Genomic DNA, 12,902 nt, shown 5'->3' with positions numbered 1-12,902 from the left:
TCATAAAGATAATAAACGATATTCGGTTAAATAGTGATACAGACAACACATCAATTCTGGTACTACCTGACCTCAGTGCTGCATTTGACACTGTCGATCATAACATACTTCTTGACAGGCTGGAAAACTGGGTTAGGAGGTTGGGAGGTTGTTCAGCTGATTGAAGAGAACTTTTTCAATGATCTTGCCTATGAAATGAAGATTTGAGACTGGTCTGTAATTGCTCAATGTGTTGCTATCCAGATTCTGGGATAGTCCTAAAATGGTTCAGGTCATACTTAGGAGGGAGAGGTTATTATGTGAGTATAGGAGACCATAAGTCCATGACATGCGGACTCCCTTGCGCCACTCCTGTTCAACCTGTACATGCTCCCAATGAGCCAAATAATGAGAAAGAACCAAATAGCTTACCACAGCTATGCAGGCGACACACAGATCTACTCAGCCGTATCGCCTAACGACTACAGCCCCATTGACTCCATGTGCCAATGCATTGATGAAATCAACAGTTGGATGTTGCAAAACTTTCTTCAGTTAAACAAAGACAAAACCGAAGTCATTGCGTTTGGAAACAAATATGAAGTTCTCAAGATGAACGCATATCTTGACGCTAGGGGTACAAACAACTAAAAATCAAGTCAGGAATCTCGGTGTGATTCTGGAGTCAGACCTTAGTTTCAGTAGTCATGTCAAAGCAATAACTAAATCAGCATACTATCATCTAAAAAATCATGCAAGAATTAGATGCTTTGTTTCCAGACAAGACTTAGAAAAACTTGTGCATGCTTTCATCACCAGCAGGGTGGATTATTGTAATGGACTCCTCTTCCAAAAAGACCATAAGACAGTTGCAGCTCATACAGAACGCTGCTGCCAGGATTCTGAGCAAAACAAGAAAATATGAACATATCACACCAGTCCTCAGGTATTTACATTGGCTCCCAGGTACATTTAGGATTGATTTTAAAGTATTAGTACTGGTATATAAATCACTCAATAGCCTAGGACCTCAATACATTGCTATACATGCTCAGTAAATATAAACCTAACAGATCACTCAGATCATTAGGATCACATCAGCTAGAAATACCAAGGGTTCACTCTAAGCAAGGAGAGTCTGCTTTTAGCTATTATGCCAGCCGCAGCTGGAACCAGCTTCCAGAAGAGATCAGATGTGCTCCTACAGTAGTCAAATCCAGACTCAAAACACATCTGTTTAGCTGTGCATTTACTGAATGAGCACTGTGCCACTGTACGTCCGACTGATTTCACTGTACTTTATTTTGCATCCTCCTTTTTATTCTAAACTGAACTCAAATGGCACTGAGAATTGGGTAAGAGAGATGAAACAATGCTGATGGCCTGGGTCTGTGCTGGAGTATTTTGACGTGATTAAACTCGAGGTTCTGTGGGGTGCGGACTGAATTGATTCCATTCCTAGAGCTTCCGAACAAATGGGTTTTTGGGGTGCGGACTAATGGGGCAGTGAACCCGAGGTTACCCCGTGAGTCAGTCCCAGAGCTCCTCCTGTCCGATTTTAGGGAAAAATCGGGTCCATTGGAGACATCCACTAGATTTCTTAGGCGCCGAAATAACACCACAGACACAGTTTAACTCGTTTAATTCATTTTATAACTGTTTCATATATCACTTTTAACTTCTTTTATAACTGTTTTAATTTGCCTTGCTTTTATTTTGTGATTATTTTAATTCCTTTCTGCAAAGCACTTTGAATTGCCATAGGGTATGAAATGTGCTATATAAATAAACTTGCCGTGCCTTGCCTTTATTCTTGTTTTATAAGCATATCTATAAAGTGTTTAATAATTATATTTTCATACTTTAATTTATCAATTTAATCAATTTAATATTTCTAAATTAAGTATTTACAAACCAGTTATTTAGGAGTTGTCAGTGGTTCATAAGATCACTTAGAAAGTGTAAGTGAATGGTTAATAAACTATTTAAATGTACATTCATACATCTTAAATATTTTCTGTATCACTGTGTTGTGTTTGTTTCCTTTTTCTGTTTAGAACATGATGACCATCATCCTGACTGGCTTGTCAGGGGTTGATAATTACCTGGACAACGTTATCATCCACGGACGTGATGTTTATGCATGGCAACTTCAAGTAGTCTTACAATGACTAGAAGCTTCAGGCTTACAGCTCAATAAAGACTTAGGTCATGTCTTCTGCCTGATGAGTCACGTATACTGGCGATTCTCAATGCCCCTGCACCCTCTGATGCATCTACTTTGCACTCCTTACTTGGAGTTGTGTCGTGGTACAGTTTACTATGGTACACTCGCGGTACACAGGTTTATTCCTGATTTTGCCACCATCGTAGCTCCAGTTCGTGCATGCCTACAAGATCCAAATGGATTCAGCTGCTCAAAAGAGGCTGAACAAAGTTTGTTGTTTCTTGAACGCTTTCCGTACCTATCTGTCACTGCTTCGAAGGCAAGTTGACAGGCACTGGACCACACAAACTGTGCAGATCACCATGCTTTCGGGGATTTAATCGGTACGAATGCTGTTTTATTGGACTGGCATTACCCACATCAATGACATAGACACATACAGAAGTTTTACCTGGCACATCACGGGACAGGGTGGAAAAGGTATTCAGCAATTCAGCTAGGTCATGAGACTGTTCTGTAGTAAGATGCGAAAATAAACCAGGGAGATTCTGCAGTATGGTGGAATTTTGAAGGCGGGTATACAGGAGAGAGATAGGGAGAGAGGGAGAGAAATAATCCTCTGTCTTGCAAATCAAAAATATTTGTTTTGTTGTAGAACAAGAAACAGCTTCACAAAGCAATCATTAACCGTAACCATGACAAAAAAAATGGGCATAATCAGTTACCTAGGAAACAGAAAGAAAGCACAATAACTAAACAGAAGCAAAAAAGCAAATAAACAGTCCACAGAACATAATTTCATCTATAGTGAATAGTGTTAATTAGTTGAAATCAATTAAAGATGTTCATCAGTACGCAACTTTATTTTTTTATGAATAATTATCAAAGGGGTGCCTTTTTTTCATTTAAACACCCACCTCCCAAATGTTCTTGCATGGCCTTGGATAGTTGTATAATTCATTATTAAATACTAATTTGTTAATTATTTCATCACACAAACCTTGGGTAAAAGATTCTTAATTCATTTGATATATTTTATCAACCCATTTCCATGTTGAATAAATTAAACTGAAATATTATCAACATTTCTCTCATTCGAAAATTAGATTCATTCATTGCTATAGGAGAGGAAGAATTTTCGAAACTCTTAACTCTTAAATCATCTAAATCAACATCATGTATGTTAGATCCTATACCGACTAAGCTATTGAAAGAGATGCTTCCAGAGGTCACAGATCCTCTTCTTAATATCATTAATTCATCTTTGTGTAATGAGGCTGTAGGTGTGTGTTTTACTGCACTGAACTACGCCACTCCAATTTTGTTTGGGGAGGAGATCCCAAGTCACTAGAGGGTTTCCCGCTCGGCTATCCAATTGAATGAATAAAGGCAAAATTACTATAAAAAATCAAAACATCACTTTTATTGAATACAATGATTCGGGTCTCATCTGCTTTCACTCAAAGCTGGCCAAAGGTAAGCCTGAGAGGTGGTGGTACAATTAACTATGGGAGGTAACATAACACTCAAAAAGAAAATGCACACAACAAAATGAATAAATACAATAAACCCCAAAAGAAATCAATTTCTACATGCCACACTAAATACACAAAAACTCTTTACACACCACACTTGTATGAATCAAGAGAAAATATCTTCCCTCCCGTAGTTACTATACTCACAGCTACCGATGATGACCTGGTTATAATTCACAGAATAAACCATATAAAAATGTACAACTGTTAGTCATGGGCCAACCAAACCAAAATTAATAAAAGATCACAAAAACCATGAAAAACAAAAATAAAGGTAGGGAAAAACAGTGGTCAATTGCACAGGACAAATCAAATTCTAAATAAAGGAAGAACAATAGTAAATCAAACAAAAATACACAAATCAACCCATACAAAAACCACAATCTCATTTACTGAATTCATATCTAAACATAACATTGAAAAATAGCATCACATCATAACATTAGTTCAAACTAGAAACCACTGTCCATATATTTATTTCAATCAACATGGTTAAAATATGCTTGCTATTACAACATTACATCAAGAAAAATAAATACCTTAGTTGGCTTTTGGCCAACTTCAGGAGCCACAGGAAATGCAGCAGCAGTTAATATCCATCGCTTATCCAGGTCAACATGGCCAACGTGAAGGCCTTTAAACCAACTCCTCTACAATGAAAGTCATTTACCCTAATACATACAACACCGGGTTATCAATGATCATTTCAAAGAAACATAACTCGTTTTGACCATATCAACACTCACATGCTGTAATGGTAATTCAATGTCCACCGCACATCCAGCCAAACGTTATCAGCATTAGGGCATTTAGACCTCACATCTAAAACAAACCAACTACATAGAGACAATGAATTGATTACGTACAGCTGGCCCATTTGAATTAACATTGTCACTAAAAATTGCTGGCTCTTGGCCAACACATCAAAAAGATCACAAACATCATAAATAAGCATTAAAAACAATTCTCATAACACCTATTAAAATAAACCTACCAGAGCTTGTTCTTCCAGCGACCATGCCAAACAATTCAGGTACTGCACCCATACCTCACAGGAAGTGGCCTATTTAAAGGGAAATTACACCCTCTACAGATACCCTCAGCAGTGCCCCCTATTGACTTGGCTACATACACCCATGTCTTAATAGTCACCGTCCCGGTGAATAACCTGAAGGAAATCACTACTGCCACGGCCTAAAGGGGAAAGTAAGAGAGCTAACCTCTGCTATACCATTGAATCCATTCTGTACCACAGACTGGGGTAGATGAAAAGGATTTTGGTGTTGGCCTGCTGTCCTACGAGTGGAACGTCTAAGGGAGGGACTAGTCTCTTCTGGCTGACCAAATGATTGGTCTATAGGGCGCTCTACAGAAATATCTACATTAATTACTAGATCCGACTCCTGCTCTGGTGTGACGGCATGCAACTGCACTCCGGTAGGTTCTCTTATACTACTGGGAGAATGGTCTCTTGTTAGTCTTGCAAAACGAACACAATGGTCTAATGACTGAGGGCTAGAATCAACCTGGGCACCCGCTCTAGTATGAACCACAACTACTTGTGGCTGACTTTCCACTTCTGGTTCCTCAGAACTCACTTCACTACCAAGACCAGAAGGGGAAGCCAAAACACTCCTAGTGGGTTGAAACGGCCTATCTGTACCATGGGGAACCAACTTAAGCTCTGAACGATGCATGACCTTAATAGGGCCCTCTTTTCCCTGTGGTCTTACTTTATACAAAGTCCCTACTTCATCAGTGCAAGTTACAATTTCAAACACAATAGAACTCCAGACATCCTGGATCTTGTGGCGGCCATGAAAGTGATTTCTACAGTATACTAAAGTGCCAGAAGGCAGTATGAATATGGACTCGGGGAATGCAGCCCTACGGCGCTCAGCTGCAGTCTCCAAGTGCCTACGGGCACTAGTATAAACAGAAGACAAATACTCCTGATGCTGAGCAACCCAATCTGAGGGGGTACGCTCTTCTTCAGGTTCATCACTACGGCCAAGCAGATGGTCAACAGGCAATTTAGGCTTCTGCCCAAACATCAGCTCATAAGGGGAGTGTTGAGTCGATTGGTGCACAGTTGTATTATATGCAAAGAGGAGCTGGGACAGCAATTGCGGCCACTTTCGTTTCTGTTCAGATGGCAAGGTACGAAGCAAATCATGCAATGTCCGATTAAATCTTTCGCATTGGCCATTACCCTCAGGATGGTATGGGGTCGTTCTACTTTTAGAAACACCGTACAGGTCACACAAGCGCCTCAACAATTCCCCCTCAAAACTACGCCCCTGGTCGGAGTGAATCCTCTTTGGCACCCCATAGACATAGAACCATTTCTCCGTCAAGATCTTAGCTACAGTACTCGCCCTTTGATCAGGTGTGGGGTAAGCTTGTGTAAATTTGGAAAAAACGTCTGTTACAACAAGGACATTTTCCTGCCCATTACTAGCTCGGTCCAAAACTGTAAAATCAATTGCAATGATTTCTAGAGGTCTACTAGCTAACAAGCTTCCCAAATATGTTCTCACCTTGGGTTGGGAGGCCTTGGCAACAGAACATCGTTCACACTCAGTGCACCATTTCTTTACATCTTGCCACATATTAGGCCAATAACACCTTTGACGTATGAGATCAGTGGTCCGCTCTATCCCTTGATGACCATGATTATCGTGGAGGCTAGTAAGCACCTCTACTTGGAGCCTCTTAGGCAATAACAATTGCCAAACCAACTCTCTTGAAGGCGGCACCTGAACGGTTCTATACAAAACCCCATCTACTTCTTGCACCCTAGGCCACTGTTTCACCAACTGTTGGACATCCCTTGGCATATTCTTCAACTCAGCAACTATTGGGCGCCGCCCCTGCACCCAAAATGGTAGAAAGGTCTTTATACACGGATCCGCAGCCTGCAATGCTCTCAAATCAGCCTTACTCCGGGCAGGAACTGCATCCACTGCTGATAATTCCACCACCTGGGGGCTCAATCCAGGTGGTTTCTCCTGCATTAAAATTGACTTCGGAACAGTGATACCTGGTAATGCAATTTCAGTTTGAACAGCAGGGGGCAAGGGCAACCTGGAGAGCGCATCTGCATTGCGGTTTGCAGTGCCGGGTCGATATTTAATCTCATAGTTAAATAATGCAAGCTGGGAAACCCAGCGCTGTTCAACAGCCCCCAATTTTGCAGACTCAATGTAACGCAAAGGATTTTTATCAGTGTAGACCGTCACCTTACTACCAAGAAGATATTCTCTAAACTTTTCTGTCATTGCCCATTTAAGGGCCAGGAGCTCCAGCTTCATTGCACTATAGTTAGTCATGTTCCTCTCGCTTGGCCGAAGCCCACGACTGGCAAAAGCGATAGGTCTCCGTAGCCCCCCTTGGTCTTGTGACAACACTGCGCCCAATCCTAAATGACTTGCATCGGTCTCCAGGATAAAAGGAAGAGTGAAATCAGCATACCCTAGCACAGGAGCTTGGACGAGTCTTTCCTTTAAATCACTAAATGACCGTTCACATAGGTCATTCCAGTATTGTTCAAAGGAACCCTGCTTAACCCTTTGATGCGCAAGCTATGGATACCCCCTCTAATGCACAACATGGGTCTAAAAAGACCCGTATTCATTTCCTATGTTATTTCATGCATGGCTTGGCATTTTTTTTTGTTTCACCTTTTGAAATCACTTTATTTGAGCATTTCATATTTCATGATCTATAAATTTCATGATTTATGAATATTCTAAATATATTCTTTTCAATTATCCCAAAATTATATTTTAATATTTCCTAGGTTTTGTGTTAATACATCAAGTTTACACACATGGGTCTAAAATGACCCATCTATGCAAGCGTGATAAAACAAAAGAATAAAGAAAGCTTTTTGTTAAAATAACCAATGTCACAGTTGTTTAGATCAACACATTTACTGTAACACTTGAAATATGTTTATTGGCCACTTTGTCACACATAACACACATATAACCGATAACACTGAAATTGAACTGTAGTGTAGTGCAACTGTAGGGATCTCCCCCACCAATGTGCAGCATCCACCCGGATGATGCGACAGCAGCCATAGTGCACCTGAACGCCACCACACAACGGCTTATGTGACCGATAGCATTGATTTATGACCACAAATAAAAATGAATATGGAGGTACAAGGTTTCTGCCCAACAGCGACAATATATACTTGTGTATATAACTTTCTATTGCAACTTTTATTTTGTTGACCTAGCTATTAGATCAAATAGAATATGTCGACCGCAAGCTAGCTAATAGTATTGGACATTTTTTTCTTTTGCACTAGTAATGGATTTCAAGGTCAAGGTAACCTTAGTCTAAACATTCAAATTTTAGGCTATTTCTAGATGTCTTTCACAAAATATCAAATATTTTCTCTGTGACAAAAAATTTATTAAATAAAACTTACATGCATGAAATATACAAAAGCAGCCCTGTTGAATTGTGAAATGTGTGGCAGATGAATAGTTTTCTGCAGTAAATATATTTATACTATTTATAAATTTCAAAGGTTCCTATATGGGTCATTTTTTACCCATGTGTGTAAAATTGATGTAGAAATACAAAAACCGTGTTTGTTTATAAAGTAAGAAAGGAAAAATAAACATAATGATTTGTGGAAATCAAAAACAAGATATTTAATGAATACCTGGATTAATAAATGATAAAATACATTTCTTTCAAATATTCAGCAAAGAAACATGAATACGGGTCTTTTTAGACCCATGTTGCGCATTAGAAGGGTAGTGATACAAAAACGATTTTTATTCGAAAAGTAAGAAAGGAAAAATTTAAATAAGGATTTGTAATGATCTAAAACAAGTTAATTGAGGAATACCTGGAATACTGAATGATGAAATGAATTTTTTGCAAAGATATAGAAAATGAAAACTCAGTCGGGTCTATTTAGACCCATGTTGTGCATCAAAGGGTTAATGGATGCGGTCCGCTTCCGGGTACCCTGTAGAGCACCAACTAATTTATGCAAGGGGGCCGCTATTCCAGCAAACCCTTCCACAAACCGACGATAATATGACGCAAACCCGAGAAATGACCGCAGCTCTCTAACAGAGTTAGGGCGGCTCCATTCCGAAACAACCCGGATCTTGTCTGGGTCAGTTGACACCATGCTGTAATGGTAATTCAATGTCCACCGCTCATCCAGCCAAACGTTATCAGCATTAGGGCATTTAGACCTCACATCTAAAACAAACCAACAGAGCTTGTTCTTCCAGCGACCATGCCAAACAATTCAGGTACTGCACCCATACCTCACAGGAAGTGGCCTATTTAAAGGGAAATTACACCCTCTACAGATACCCTCAGCAGTGCCCCCTATTGACTTGGCTACATTTGTCATTAGGATATGTACTAAAAACTTCTAAGCTGGCTATGATTTAACCGCTTGTTAAAAAAACGCAACTTGATCCTACAGAATTAGTCAATTACAAGCCGATCTCGAATCTACCTTTTCTGTCAAAGATACTAGAAAAAGGCAGTATCCTCACAACTACAGTATGTTCCTTTTTAGAAAGAAATGGTATCTGCGAGGATTTCCAGTCAGGATTTAGACTGTACCATAGTACTGAGACAGCTCTCATTAGAGTTACAAATGATTTGGTCTTATCATCCGATCGTGGTAGTAAAAATAAACATCTTTAATTTAATTTAAACGGCTAGATTATTGTAATGCTCTTATGGGTGGTTGCCATGCACACTTAATAAATAAACTACAGCTGGTCCAAAACGCAGCAACTAGAGTTCTTACCAGAACCAGGAAGTATGACCACATTAGCCCGGTTCTATCAACACGGCATTGGCTCCGTATTAAACATTGTATACATTTTTAAATATTGATGATTACTTACAAAGCACTAAATTGTTTAGCTCCCCAGTACTTTAGCGAGCTCTTAACGCATTATAGTCCTTCACGTCTATTGCAATCTCAAAATTCTGGCCAGTTGATAATACCTACAATGTCAAAATCGACCGCTGGTGGTAGATCATTTTCCTATTTAACACCAAAACTCTGGAACAGTCTTCCTAACATTGTCCAGGAAGCAGACACACTCTGTCAGTTTAAAACTAGACTAAAAACACATCTCTTTGACCTAGCATACACATAACACATTATAGACTTATATAATTCAATGTTAGGCTGCATAGTTTAGATCAGCCGGAACCGGGAACCCTCCCCATAAATCCTGATGTACTCGTTACATCATAAGAAGAATGGCGTCTACGCTAATATTATTCTCTCTGTTTATCCCGAGGTTTACCGCAGTTTGCCAGATCCAGGCCATATCCAGATCTGAAGGACCTGCGCCTGGACACGACGACAACGCAGTCCTGAAGTGTCAACTAGTCTCTCCCCTGTAAAGGCCTCCTTCTCCTTTCCTTTACCTCTGTACAGATAAAACGTTGTCAAAATAGTTCCGGTTCATATGGCTACGTGGAAGCAATAAATAATTCTGTATTATACATTTTTAAGGCCAGAAAAGAAAGTTGTTGAGGTCAAGTTGTAAAGAAAGACTACACGCCTGCGCACATATATTCAAATGCGCATACCTATAGACTGAACACATAATACGCATGTGCACGCCGTCAGCGTTTTCCCAGGTTTTGCATTTTTAAATCTTGCGCAGAGATAAAGTCTGCCTAAAATATATATATATATATATATATATTTTTTTTTTTTCAGGGCTTGCACCTTGGAACCTATTTCGGGGTTTACGTTCTAGAGCCACCAGGCACTGTTGTTGTGCGGATGAGCGGGCAGGAGCGCGTTAAGGGTTTTCTTTTGGAACGGTGTCGTGTTAGCGCCCCCTAAGTTAATGACCAATGATCTTTGTAACAAAAGTGTATCAATCAAAACTAACTTTAGCTGGACAATAACTTTATTCTAGAGCTGCTGTAAAGCCAAAACAATCTCTGTTACTTTAATTTCCTATTATCACTGTAAAGCTGCTTTGAAACAATCTATATTGTTAAAAGCACTATATAAATGAAGGTGACTTGACTTGACTCACTCTGGATCTTGAATCAGTTGTTTTCTCTGAGCTTGTTGCATTATGTGCAACAATTATTAGACGGCACCTTATGGAACAGCCATGTATAAGAAGCTTTAAGTCAGCGCTTTAAAATGCTGCCGATGTAGTTTTGGAACGGAGCCCATAGTGTAAAAGTGTCACAAAGGATCTGTAAAACACTGAAGGATCTTACATGTGTGCATATTAAACAGTGTGGAATTTACAGCTTGAATTTAAATCCACAATATCTTTTATTTTATGACAAAGGTTTGACAGGCAAAAGATTACGAATTTGGCCGAACATTGGCAAATCAAATAAGCAAAAAAAACAACAAATTAAAGGTAATTCTCATTACAGTAACCAACCCATCATATTTCAAAATAACAAATCATGATAATGACAGCCATAATGGGTTTTAAACAAATAAACATGGTCAAATTCCTCATCATTGATGGAAAAAGAAACAGCTGAAATTAAATCACAGTAGAGCCTGTGTGTGTGTGTGTGTGTGTGTGTGTGTGTGTGTGTGTGTGTGTGTGTGTGTGTGTGTGTGTGTGTGTGTGTGTGTGTGTGTGTGTGTGTGTGTGTGTGTGTGTGTGTGTGTGTGTGTGTGTGTGTGAACGGTTTTTCAGGCCCTGCTATGAAGTTATTCGTGGCCTGTGTGTTTTGGAGGACAGGATGAATGAGCCAGACTGTCACGATGCCCACAAGGGCTGAGAGATGGTGTTATTTTCAAGACGAATGGGCATCAGAGCTTTTAGGTACACAACAGAAATCCAATGAAAGGGAACATCGCATCATTTGATGAGGCATTCGGGGCGTCCCTGGGGAAATCGAGCCCCATGGCTATATGACAAATGTGTGTGAGATGCAGTGATTTTAGAGCGACGCACATCGCCTGCGGTCCTGCACTCTTCGTCCTTGAAGATGGCTTTTCTGAAGTCCACTACTTCACTTTAACTCCGCTTTAACCTCTGGTCACGTTTTGAGGTATGCAGCGTTTAGGAACTGATATCATACAGCATGTGTCTATTAGGTTTCCTTCAATCGCACATTATTCTGTGATGGTAAACGGTGCATTATGTGAAGATTAGTGCTGAAGTGTATTGCTGTCAACATATCTATAGGTAATAATTTATCCTGTTATTCTAGGCCAGCAGAACTACGGTTGTATTTATTTTATCAGTAACATTTTACAATAATGAACATCATTTAATCTTAGTTAAATGTAAATTTCACATTAAAATAATTTAATTTCACAGTAAAATTAAACGTTGCTGTTTTAATGGACCTGAGCTAACATGATCTAGCAATGAAGAGTTGCATATTTTAACAAATGTAAACAAAGATGAATAAATAATGTAACAAATGAATTGCTCATTGTAGTTAATACATTAACTGGTGTTAACTAATGGAACCTTATTGACAAGTGTTACCGTTTTATCTTAAAGAAACCTCCATGTTTGAATAATGTAAGAAGTTTCAGGAGTCACACTTCTCCTGTACTCAATAAACCTTAACACTTTCAATTCTCACTCTCTTGACTTGTTTTGCAGTTCGGTCCAGTGCACTGCTGCAGCTTACAGTGTCAGTCTATTTCATTTCTGAAGCAGGTTTACCATTTACGAGAGACTGACACCACATCCATTTTAACTGACAGCCAGCAAATAGCCCTCCAGTCTCCATTTACTTCCACTGGGACATCAACTGAAAATAGCAACACAGCCTCCATGCTGGATTTTCTTATGGCTGAAGTTTGAATAACTTGATAAATGCTTGTTATGTGCTTGTTTAAATGAGTTTAGCCTCATTTCTGTTTCTCATGAAATGCGTCTCTATAGCACGCATTGTATTTATCGTGCAATTTATATGCGAAAATGAGATTTTACCTGCATATGATAAGTACTATAAACCTCTTGGGTAGGATTAGTGGTGTGGGGTATGTGCGTATTACACGCCATGAAGTGCGTATCATATGCATGCATAAACTGCGTATCATATGCACGTAAAAACTAATTTTCGCGTATAAATTGCACGATATATACACATGCATGCAGAGATGCATTTCATGAGATCAGGCTGTTTTACCATACAACCTGAATCACTGCATTGATAAAATGTGCATCATGGATCAAGGCTGGTAAATTTCTGTGTCT

The sequence above is a fragment of the Rhinichthys klamathensis genome, unplaced genomic scaffold (assembly GCF_029890125.1).
Source record: "Rhinichthys klamathensis goyatoka isolate OS25496 unplaced genomic scaffold, OSU_Roscu_1.1 h1tg000006l_1, whole genome shotgun sequence".
NCBI lineage: Eukaryota > Metazoa > Chordata > Actinopteri > Cypriniformes > Leuciscidae > Rhinichthys > Rhinichthys klamathensis.
The sequence above is the reverse complement of the archived record's forward strand: the minus strand, read 5'-3'. Positions refer to the sequence as shown.